The sequence below is a fragment of the Elephantulus edwardii genome, unplaced genomic scaffold, assembly GCF_000299155.1.
Source record: "Elephantulus edwardii isolate Elephantulus edwardi_28Jun2011 unplaced genomic scaffold, EleEdw1.0 scaffold00002, whole genome shotgun sequence".
Taxonomy (NCBI): Eukaryota; Metazoa; Chordata; class Mammalia; order Macroscelidea; family Macroscelididae; genus Elephantulus; species Elephantulus edwardii.
The window spans coordinates 26,508,346-26,517,757 of NW_006399752.1; the positions used below are offsets into that span (position 1 = coordinate 26,508,346).

Here is a 9,412-nt window from a genome sequence, read left to right on the forward strand (position 1 = left end):
TGCACTAGAGTGCCGAACAGCCAAAGCAAAGGGAAGAAATCAAGAAATTAAGGAGCTGAACAGAAGATTTCAAAAGGCAGCACTGGAAGACAAAATATTACAATGAAATGTGCAAAGAGCTGATGTCAGAAAATCAAAAGGCCCGAACTGGCTCAGTATTTCTTTTTTTCTTTTTTAATACAGAACACTCGTTGACCTTTATTTGACAAAATCAGCATTATTAAAAGACAGGTAACGAAATCTGAGCTTCGATTGAATCAGACAGCATCATTCTACAGTGTCTAGAATATTACAAAAGAAAAATCCACTGACTGAATAACAGCATCGCAGGCAGATGGCCCTGAAAATCTACATCTGCAGGTGAGGTCCATAATGTGTAGTGTTGAGGTGGGAAACCCTAGAGAAAACACCGACTGACTTTCTGGGGGAGGTGCTTTCCCTTCTGTGGGGGAGGGAGTCAAAGGCATATATGCAGGATGGCTTCTCCATTTCAAAACGGTAACCAAGAGATAGAAGTCATGGCACAAGGGCTCCTTTGAGTGAAAAGAACACCATAACCAGAGTAGGATCATTGCATAATTCTTTAGTAACATGTACAATTTTCAAGTAATGGAGGGGTATAAAGAATAATTTTACTTCAACAGTGGCTATCTGTCCTTCTCATCCTCCGGGGCTGAATTTGTGTAGGCATCACAGGGGCACTTTTCCACACAATTTTGAGGGAACCAGCCCCATATTCTTGAAACACCTTCTACAAAGGAATCAAGAATTTTCCAGTATCGTAAGTCTCTTGTATCTAAAATGAACTCCCCCTCCTGCATGCTGATTCGAGGCTCTTCAGTGCAGAGGCCTGTGAAGAAGGTTTTGATTCCTTTATTCAAAGGACAACAGGCTCCACTATAATCTTGAATTGCTTGATAGCGAACACTTCTCACTCTCTTGTCTGTTTTCTGTTTCAATTGTTCTGTGCTGAAGCTGCACTGGTGGCAGCTATGTCTGACCGGTCACTCCAAGTCATCTCCTTCCAGGGCCCCTGACCATGTAAACTTGGTTAAAGTTCTTCCATCTACTTCTCAAACCCTAAAAAGAAGGGAGGGGAAAGACTTCATCAAGCTGATAATATTGACTTGGATCTTTAGCCTTCTCTTCAATCCATGATTCAATAGACATTTTGTTTCTGAGAATTATTTTCAACTGGATGAAAAACAGCATCGCAACAGCTATGATGGTTCTGATCACTAATCCCAAAGCCAACAAGGTGGCAGCAAATGCAGCTAATCCAAACAGAACGACTGGAAGAGGAACCCTCCGGGCCACACTCCTGTCAGTCTTCATCGTGTTCCAGCCAAAAGAGAGCCGATTATAAAGCTGTGTGGTCACCAACAAAACAAAAACAAAAGCAGAACAAATACAACCAAGTGGGGCTAAAAGCATAAACAGTGTAAACAATGCATCATTTTGGTAGCTACAACAGTTGTTGATCCAGGGACAGAGATAACACATTTTCATAACACATCTGTTGCACTTTCTGCAGTGATGTGAATGAGGTGCCATATATGCTTGGCAGACTTTATAATACTGGAGGTACATACTATGCTGAAAATTTTCCAGTTTCCATTCCAGAGGGACAAAGCCAGACCCCACAAACATGGCACTGAAGTAATTATAAAGAATCATGATTATCAATTAATCAACATTTTGAAATTCCCACTTCCTCCAGTTGTATGTAAGGGCCAATACCGCAAGAGAGTCAACGATGGCCATTATAGAGCATACTGCTATAACACCAAGGGCTATGATGGGACCCCAGTAACAGAGTCTTTTTAATTCTTGGAGCATTTCAAACTTGATTATCGAGCATGCCCATTTTGGAGTCAAAGAATATCTTCCTCTTTTTAAATAATGACAGATTTTCTTTTTCTCTGCATGCGTTTCCACATGCCACACGTCCACGTGTCTTCCACAACTGTCATAGTTTCAAGGATGTTAATGAAGACTTTGTCATCTTCACTGTTAAACATCCAGAGCTCTTTATATTAACCAGGAGAAACCACCGGCTTGATTTGAAACTCAACCTCAATGGCGTCCCCAGTGCCTGCTCCTCGGCCATTGCATTCCTGGGGTGGCCTGGGCTCACCCGGAACAGATTCTCTTCACTTTGGAGAATTTGGCCGTGGATACCTCGGTCCTGGATGAGCAGAAAGTCAACCCTGATGGCTACAGGTTCAAGTCCAGCACCTGCTCCATCCTGGACATTCTCCAACCTCGCCCTCACCGGGACTCTCAGCATTTCTTACTGAAGGAACTGAAGTACAAATTCAAGCCCTCGAGTTGCAATACTTAAAGATGATTTGGGAAGAATATTAAATGATCCAGGAAGCATTAAAAGAAGATGGAAGGAGTATACAGTCATTGTACCAAAAGGAATTGGCTGACATAGAAGAATTTAATGAAAACACATATGAGCAAGAGTCTGTGGTAATGAAGGAAGAAGTTCAAACTGCTCTGAAAGAATTGGCAAAAACACAAGGCCCCAGGAATTGAGGCCAACAATATACTAATAATATTACTACATAGAAGAAATATCAATCTTATAAATGTATAACAAGCAGAACTTTAATATTTTAAGGTTGCTATGAGTCACCTGAGACTCGATGGCACTTAACAACAATAACATCAACAGAGAGAAACAGAGAGAGAGAGAGAGAGAGAGCGAGAGAGAGAGATCAGCTGGCCCAGTGAAGAGAAAACGATGTGACCAAGACCAAGGTGGGTGACTTTTAGTTTGTGGCCTTCCAGCCAGTCTTTCATTGTTTTTGTTCAGACATTCCTCTATGTCGTATAGCCCTAGTGTACAAGTTGCCGTCCCGCGCAGTCACTTGTGGTTGCTGTGAGGCTGAACACTGTGACACGGATGTGTCAAATGCATTAATGGTTGGCTACCCAATGCAGACTGAGAGTGGGGTGGAGCTCCCCAATTAAACAAGCGTGGAAGGAGGAGTGGCATCCACTTCCATAATAGCTTGCCTCCAGAAACCCTATGAACCTGGAGAGAGGATGAAAGGGCACCCAAGCGTCGAGGACTCTCCTTCATAGGGTTGCTATGAGTCGCCTGCGACTCGACGGCACTTAACAACAACAACAACTTAACATTAATATAGAAGAAGCAAAACCAGAATATTCATAAAGTTAAATCAACAAAACCGTTAATGCATCACCCTTTCAAAGAATTCCCAATTTCAATTTCATTCTCTAACCTTAGCATATCTCATTCCTATGCATATGGCCTGGGCTTCTGCCCTTTGCCTCAGACTAAAAGTTGCTTAACTTTTCTTTCCATTTTGTTGTTAAGGCTGCTTACTGAAACAGAGGAAAACCTGAAGTATTTGCTGCTGAAGATTAAGAACTGCAGCCTTCAATATGAATTGAAGCTCAATATTAAGAAAAATATTCTCAACTGGGGGGGGTGGGAGGAAAATATACAATAATGAATTAATGGAAATCTAAGTTCTTTATAAACTTTCATAAAATCTCAAATAAAAAATCCCCCCAAAAACCTTTTCAATGTTTTACTTGGTTAACAGACCTCATATTAGTCTAGTACTATCTGCATATCCACCTCAGACAAACTTGGAATATAAACCTCTAAGCCTGATTTGGGAACAAGTTGATATTTATTTTGAGATCATAGATGGTCTAAGTTGGAAGATAAAAAAAAAACAACAAACAAAAATTCTCACCACTGGGCCAATTGACAGCATTGTGATAGATGGTAAAGAGATTGAGATTGTTAACAACTTTAGTTTGCTTGGCTCCCACAATCAATACTCTTGGTACCAGCAGCCAGGAAATCAAAAGATGAATTACATTGAAAAAGTCTACTGTCAGAGACCTCTCCAAAGTATTGAAGAGCAATGATGTCAGTCTGGAGACTAATGTGTGCCTGATTCAGGCCATGGTCTTTGCAATTACTTGCTATGCAATCAGTGAGCTGGACTAGGGATGCTAGAAGGAGAAATTGATACCTTTTAGCTGTGATGCTAGAGTATTGAGTATACCATGGACTGCTAAGAGAACAAACAGATTCATCCTAGAGAGGGTGAAATCAGGCTGTTCCTTGTAGGCAAGGATTCTGAGGTTTTGTCTGACATACTTTGGGCATGTTGCAAGGAGGACGTCATGCTTAGAGGAGTAGAGGGACAGTGCAAGAGAGGAAGACCTTCAATGAGGTGGATTTATTCAGTGACTGGGGTAATGTGGGTAGGTGTGTCAGAGACAATAAGATTGGCACAGGATAGAGAAAGATTTAGGGCTGTTGTACATAGGGTCACTATGAGTTGCAGGTGGTTTGACAGCACATGTACCCTTGAGCTGACTATGACTCTTAGGAACCCTAGGAACAGTAGCTCTGACCCCTGCTCTATCCTGAGCCAGTCTCACTATCTCTGAAACACTGCCCCCATTATTCCGGTCATTGTGCTAATTCATCTCATCCAGGTCTTCCTCTCCTGTGCTGTCCCTCCACTCTTCCAAGCATGATGTCATTCTCCAATGACTGGTCCATTCTGGCAACATGCCCAAAGTATGTGAGATGGAGGTTCAAAATCCTTGCCTCCAAGGAGCAACTTGGTTTCATCTTCTCCAAGACAGACCTGTTTGTTCTCTTAGCAGTCCATGGTATGTTCGAGAGTTTTCCCCAGCACCACAACTCAAAGGCATCGATTCTTCTACAATCTTTAGTTATTATCCAGCTCTCTGATGTACAGCAACCAATTGTGAAGACCATGGCCTGTATCAGGTCCACCTTAGTTTCTAGACTGAGTGCTTTTCAACACTCTGGAGAGGTCCCTGACAGCAGATTTACCTAATACAATTTGTCTTTTGATTTCCTGTCTCCTGGTGCCAAGAGCATTGATTGTGGAAGCAAGCGAGCGGAAATTGTTAACAACTTCAATCTCTTCTTCATCTATCGTGGTACTGCTAATTGGCCCAGTAGTGAGAATCTTTCTTTCTTGATATTGAAATCCATCTTCAAGACTTCAGTCCTTGACCTTCTGCAGCAAATATCTCAGGTCCTCCTCAACTTCTGTAAGCAAGGTTGTGTCATCTGCATAGCTCAAGTTGTTGATGAGTCTTCCTCCAGTCCTGATGCTGCATTTCTCCACATAAAGTCCAGCCTCCATATGCTCTGTTCTGCATATAGATGGAAAAGATATGGAGAAAGGACACATCCCTGACGTACTCTTTTCTTGATTTTGAACCATGCAAGGTTTCCTTGCTTTGTTTGGACAACAACTTCCTCATCTAACTGTAGGTTTAACATAAGCACAATCAAGTCTTCTGGGATTCCCATTCTCAATTTTAGCAACAATTCAGCAAAAGTGGCCATTTTAACTACACTTTCCAAGCATCTAATTTCTTTTCTTTTTATTTTATTTTAACGAAAGTTTACAGAGACTTTGGATTTCCATTCATTCATTGTTGCACTTTCTCCCTGCCCACCCCTCCCCCCCCAATTAGCTTTTCTTTTTGAAAAGTAAAGAATTGTTATTCAGTCCCACTCCCCAAGTCCACTACACTATGCTACTGTCATTCTGGACTCCTGTCATAACAATAATATCTACTCATATATCTCTTTTAATCAGTTCTCTCCTTCATCTGTTTCATTATTTATCCCATCTTTCTCAGTCTCCCCTCAACTCCTATGTCAGTTCTCTTTTTTTATAACAGTGGCATTATGCTCTATTTGTCTTTTTGTGACTGAGATATTTCACTCAGCATAATGTCCTCCAGAGTCATCCATTTTGGAAATATTTCATGAGTTCCTTGTTTTTCAGTGCAGCATAGTATTCCATTGTGTGACTATACCAGAGCTTCTCTATCCATTCTTTTGTTGATGGGCACGTGAGTTGTTTCCAATTCTTTGCTGTTGAAAACAAAGCTGAAATAAACATAGGTGTGCGTGTATCTGTTTGGGTGGCAGCTATGGTTTCTTTAGGGTATTTTCCTAGTAGTGGAATTGCTGGGTCAAATGGTATTTCTATTTGCAACTTTTTGAGAAAGCACCATACTGCCTTCCATTTTGATTGCTCCATTTTACACTCTCACCAACAGTGAATAAGGATTCCACTTTCACCACAACCTCGCCAGCATTTGTTGTTTGCTGTTCTGTTAAATTTTGCTATTCTGACTGGGGTGAGATGATATCTCATAGTTGTTTTGATCTGCACCTCTCTTAGAGCTAGGAACTTTGAACATTTCTTCAAAGCACCTAATTTCTTAATCTTACAAAATCCCATGCTTCCATGAGTCTAAAGTCAATGCAACAAGCCCCATTTCTGACACTAAGTATACAAAGAACAAGGGCTGCATAACACCACATCAGCTAAAAGACTAAGGTGTGCCTAAATCAAGACATGGTAATTTCACTTGCTTTCTGTGCATCAGAAAGTTGGGCAAAAGAATTAAGATAACAAAAGGAAACGTAATACCTTTAATTTGTGATTGGACAGGGATGCAGAATATGCTATGGACTACCAAAAGAACAAACAAATCTGTCTTGAATGAAGTATGACCAAGGTCCTCCAGAGAGGGAAGGATGTTCAATCTTCATCGCACGTACTTTGGGAATCTTGTTAGGAGGGCACAGTCCTTGATAGAAAATGTCATGCTTGGAAAGGTGGAAGGTCAGAGAGTGAGTAAACAGTAAAGAGTCAACAGAGAAGAGTCAACACAGTGACTGTCACAATGGTTTGGAGCATATCAATGATCATGAGAATGGTGTAGGATAGGGCAAGGTTCAGATCTATTGTTCATAGGGTTGCTATGAGTCTTAGAAGACTCAATGGCATCTCACAACAACAACATCTAGAAGTTCCAACAGCATTTCTTTGTCTGAAAGATTTTCTGGTAATATATTTGGATCTTTTTTTTTTTTTTGTCATCTTGTCCTACTGGTTTTTGTTTTGTTTTATGTGAATTAAAGTTATCCATTGCCTCTGAGACACTGAGGTGGTGTTTTGAGACATCTGATTGAGCAGAACAAGTGTGCGATGCAGGAATGATGTCAATTTCAGGTACTAGTTTGATAATTCTTAGTCATCCTCCTTTTTCTTCTGATAGGTATTCTAGAGGATGGAGATATGTGTGTACATCTGTTTACTGTGCACGCCAGTTAGTTGAAGACAGAATGGGCTGGTGTTGGTTACAGTCACAAAGCAGGTGGAGTAGGAGCCAGTCTTTACTCTTGCTCAGTGAGTGAAGCTGCAGGAAGAGAGTGTGTGTTGCAGGAGAATGTGGACCCTATTGTTGCCTCTCCTGTTATCAGCCAGCTGTTAGTGTAGATAACATTGCAATTCTGGGATCCTGTCCTGATTAGAATTCTGCATACTTGGCTAATCTCCTGGCTTGGGAACAGAAAATACTTTATCTTCTCCAACTTACCCCCACCCCCCAATTCTTTATTCTTATTTATGAAGAAGAGGAGACCAGAAAATTTCACAGGCGCAAAACTGAGATTCATAACCTTCAGGCAGTTTCTGAGCACTCTTAGGCAACCCTTACCTCTTCCACCTGGAAGGATTCTGCCAATGAGTTTTAAAATGTGAAAAGAGGCAAGGAAAAAAAAGATTTTGCTAGTACAGATGGTGGGAATGATATTCTGACCCAATATCAGCTACTTCCTGATTCTGCTGTATCCTCTAGGGATGGACTGAGCTAACCACTTAGAAAGACGTGAGATTTGTAGGGAAATTTTCTGCCAAGTGAAATTGTTGAACCTTGAATGCATTGTTTCCTAAAAATGGCAGTGACAACTAGCAATTTCTCCAAGTAGCTCTACTAGTACCTGTTCCTCTACTTTTCCATGATTTAGTAAGCTTTAAAATACCTAAAATACACCCATTTCTGCTTAAACAAACCAGAATATACATCTGTTGTCTACAATAGCGTACTATATGCCAATCACACGAAAGAAGCCACCTTCATCTCCGCCACTTTGTTCTAAGTGCTTGGTACCATGGACCCCTAGTAGTAATCACATTACTTCAGTCTGTTGTTGTTGTTGTGTGTTGTTGAGTTGGGACAGACCCATAGTTGACCCTCCAGTGGGATTCCACAGGCTGTAGATTGTCCATCCTTCTCGCTCAGAGCAGCTGGTGGATTCATACTGCATGTCTTTCGGTTGTCAGTGCAACTCCTTACCACGATGGCACCAGAACTCCATTTTTAGTCTGTTAATACCCTCAAATTTTACCTGAGATTCACTTAGAATTTTATTTCTTTAATGTAAGACCTTTTTCCATTTTCTAAATTGTTCTTATTTGCAACATGGCCCATCAGACCATCTCTTAAGGTATGCAGTGAATTTTAACACTAAGAGAATGTTACCCCTGTTCTGGTCATTGAAGGTAGGTGTATGAAAAGGAATGAAGGGTAGGGAGAGAAGTATATAAGTCCCGGGGAGAGACCTATGAAGTAAAAATATTTAAAAAGGTGGTATTCCCTGGTCTGTCCGTCTGCCTGTGTCTCTCTCTGCAGACCAAGGAATCCCACCCGGGAGCCCCCTTAATAAAGGTTCTTTAGCTTTCAAAAAAAGAAATTTAAAAGCCCAAATCTTTATTTGTTTTAAATAATGTTTATTTCTTAAAAAAAATTATATAAGTAATTCTATTTGGTTAATGCAATTAATTCTAACATCTCATTAAACCTCCATTATGCATTGCCTTGCCCTTCATCCATCCCATCCATCCATGAATCTTTGTTCTCCTCTCCCTTCCTTCCCATTCCTAATGTCACTGATTATGTCTGTGTGTAAACCCTTACCCAACTTTAAAAAAGAAAATAAATTATGCATATTTTTTCCACATAATTACAAAACCCACAGTGTCAGATCATTCATTCATTCCACCTTTTTCTTCCTTTAAATCTTAAATGGAGTTGCTGAGTAGTAAACATGATTAACACGATTGACTGCTAACTGAAAGTTTGTAGTTTTGAATGTACTAGAGGTGCCTCAGGAAAAAAAGGCTTGGTCATCTATTTCCAAAGAATCAGCCATTTAAAGCCCTACGGAGTATAGTTCTACTCTGATGCAAGTAGTGCTGCCATGAATTGGGATCCGTGTGATGGTAACTGGTAGCTCTTTGAGTAGATGGTAGTGATTCACACTAGTTTAGGTCTCATTTGAAAGCTAGATAAACTGGTCTTAGGGAGAGTTATACAGAAAAAATGGGAATGTTAGAAGGACTCACATATAGTGTATATCTTAGAGTTGAAAATGGTGGTTTGTAGAGCATCAAGGTCTAAGAAGATGATTTATAAATTGTGCTATAAGGGTGGTACATGCCTTTACTCATTAAGGTGTAAGTCAAAGAGTAGAAAATGCAGACATCTACAAGTGTGAGTAGGGTGT

The 9,412-nt window shown here is 40.5% G+C and overlaps 1 pseudogene; it reads right to left on the reverse strand.

Moving 5' to 3' along the window:
- Positions 1-647: 647 nt before the first annotated feature.
- Positions 648-2,290, reverse strand: LOC102848306 (annotated as a pseudogene).
- Between the last annotated feature and the right edge of the window lie 7,122 nt (positions 2,291-9,412).